This window comes from Mandrillus leucophaeus, unplaced genomic scaffold (assembly GCF_000951045.1).
Source record: "Mandrillus leucophaeus isolate KB7577 unplaced genomic scaffold, Mleu.le_1.0 Scaffold324, whole genome shotgun sequence".
Lineage (NCBI taxonomy): Eukaryota > Metazoa > Chordata > Mammalia > Primates > Cercopithecidae > Mandrillus > Mandrillus leucophaeus.
In genome coordinates this window covers 63,681-66,616 of record NW_012103410.1, presented here as the reverse complement: position 1 = coordinate 66,616, position 2,936 = coordinate 63,681, and the positions used below count along the sequence as shown (strand labels likewise).

The following is a 2,936-nucleotide window of genomic DNA, read 5'->3' as shown; positions in this document are numbered from 1 at the left end:
TTTATTTTATTTTTTGAGACAGAATTTCGCTCTTGTTGCCCAGGCTAAAGTGCAATGGCACCATTATTGGCTCACTGCAAACTCCCATCTCTTGGGTTCAAGCGAATTTCCTGCCTCAGCCTTCCAAGTAGCTGGGATTATAGGCACCCGCCACCACGCCCAACTAAGTTTTTGTATTTTTAGTTGAGACGAGGTTTCACCATGTTGGCCAGGCTGGTCTCAAACTCCTGACCTCAGTTGATTCACCCACCTCAGCCCCCAAAATGCTGGGATTACAGGTGTGAGCCACCACTGCGTCTGGCCACATCACTTCTTTTTAGTGAAAGAAAAAATATATGTATGTATAATTTAAGAAGAAGCTGTATGTGAGTGGTGTTTCTACACTACATAAATGACTTTCTGGTTAGGATGTTTTTGTTTGTGTGCTTAATAGACAAATTCTGTAATGTCTGTCACTTATTAAAATATTTAATTATTGATGGAATACTTTTCTTGACTTCGATGGTTCTTTCCTGGTTCTTCTACTGACTCATTTTCAGGCTCTTTTTAAATTGATTGTTTTTTATTTCCTGTCCCCTTCCTTCATGATTTTATCTTCTTTCCCATAGCTTTAACTATACCTATGATCTGATGATTCAAATCTCTAGCTTTAGACTACAACTCCCCAGTGAGTTCCAGACTTGAATTTTTAGACATGCCTCAAACTCAGGATATATAATGTTAATTTTCTACCTATCCAAGCCTGCTCTCATCCTCTGTTTTACATTTTAGTCAGTGCTGCTACCATCTATGAGATACCACCATCACCCTCTACCTCCAAAGGTCTACCAAATCCTATAATTTCTGTCATCTAAATATGTCTCTAATATGGCTCATTCTGATTGTCGACTCATTGTTCCTCCTTAGTTCTGGGCATCCTGAAACTGTATGGAGGTTCCTCAGAAAACTAAAATAGAGCTACTGTATGATCCAGTAGTCCCACTTCTGGGTATACATCCTAAGGAAGTAAAATCAGTATCTCAAAGAGACATCTGCACTCCACTCCCATGTTCATTGTGGCTTTAATCACAATAGCCGAGATATGGAAACCACCTAAGTGTCTGTCAGTGGATGAATAAAGATAATGTGGCATATAAATACACTGGGACATTATTTAGCCTTAAAAAAGAAGGAAATCTTGCCGTTTGTGACAGTGTGGATGAACCCATAGGACACTATGCTAAATGAAATAAGCCACAAAGAGAGAGATACTGCATGATCTCACTTATATGTGGAATCTAAACAAGTCAGAGAGTAGGAGGGTGGTTCACATGGGACAGGGAGGTGGGGAAAATGGGGAGATGTTGGTCAAAGGGTGTGTACTTTCAGTTATAAGAAGAAGAAGTTCTGGAGATCTAATATACAACATGGTGATGAGAGCTGTAATATTCTCCTGTATACTTAAAATGTACTAAGCAAAGAGATCGTAAGTATTCTCAGGACACACACATACACACAGACACATGTAACTATATGGGATGATGAATATGTTAGTTAACCTTGATTCTGGCCATCATTTCACAATGTATACTTATATCAAAACTACATTGTCTACCTTCAATAATGTAATTTTTGTCCATTATACCTCAGTAAAGCTGGAGGAAAAATAAAAGTTCATTCTGGCTAGAATAAGGAAAGTAGATTGCAGGGGGCTGAGAGGTGATAAAGATAAACTACTGTACTGAAAAGAATTAACATAGAAGGCCTGACTGCTGTCCTTTGAAAGGCCTGCTTGCAACATTAGGCCTTGACTAGCATCTGGAAACTTGATTTCAGGAGGGGCCCCACTATTCCCAGAATTGATAAAAGTGTCACACTATGCCTAAACTGTTTGTACAAAGAATATGGTTTATGCTGAACATACCTGCTTTCCTCTTGAGAGTCTGGAATTTTGTTATGTACCAGGAAGAGAGTACCTGCATAACCCCAGTAAAAACCTTGGGCACTGAGTCTCTAATGAGATCCCCTGGTATCCATTTCCTACATGCCATCACAGCTTGTTGTTGCTGGGAAAGTTTAGCACATCCTGTGTGGTTCCACTGGGAGAAGACTCTGGAAGTTTCCTCTGGACTTCACCCAATATGCCTTTTCCCTTTCCTGATTTTAACTTTTATCCTTTTGCAGTCATAAGTCATAACAGCTATGAGTATGATTCTGTACGCAGTCTTACAAGTCCTCCTAGTGAATCATCAAACTTGGCAGTGGTCTTTGGGACCCCCAACACAGCCACTTTAGCTGGGATTGTAGGTCTAGGCAAGAAAGGTTGGAAGTCTAGTCCAGGGTGTTGAAACTGACTTGAGAAATATTTAAAAAGTAGAATTAACAGGACTTGGTGATTATTTTAATGGGGAAATTGTCAAGAATATCTGAAAATTTCTGACTCCAGCAACTGATTAAATGGTAGTATCCATTTACTAGGGAGGAGTAAAATAGAAGGAACACTGAACCTGAAGAAAAATGATCTATATGGATTCAAGTTCAGACCTGGGTGCTTATTAGCTTTGATATAACAAGCACATCTTTCTGAAGCTCAGTTATCCAGTTGAGACTGTTTTGAGGATTGAATGAGACACTTGAAGAAAATTGCTAAGTTATTAGGTAAATATAAATGTTAATTATCAATATTAAAGCTTCCATTTATTAAGTACCTAATATGTGCCAGAAGCTACCAGGTACTTTACATATTGTTACTACTATTTCATATTGCTGTAGTTTTTTGTTTTTATTTTTATCTTTATTTGAGACAGGCTCTCACTCCATCGCCCAGGCTGGAGTTAAGTGGAGTGATCTTGGATTACTATAGCCTTCACCTTCTGAGCTCAAGTGATCCTTCTGCCTCCGCCTCCTGAGTAGCTAGGATGACAGGTGCTTGTCACCACACCCAGCTTTTTTTTTTT

General features: G+C 39.1%; 1 protein-coding gene across 1 annotated transcript in view; it reads left to right on the top strand.

The window, feature by feature from the left end:
* UBR3 (ubiquitin protein ligase E3 component n-recognin 3 (putative)) overlaps positions 1-2,936 on the top strand; it is a 250,132-nt gene that overhangs the window by 208,460 nt on the left and 38,736 nt on the right. The gene's annotated exons all lie outside the window — the stretch shown is intronic.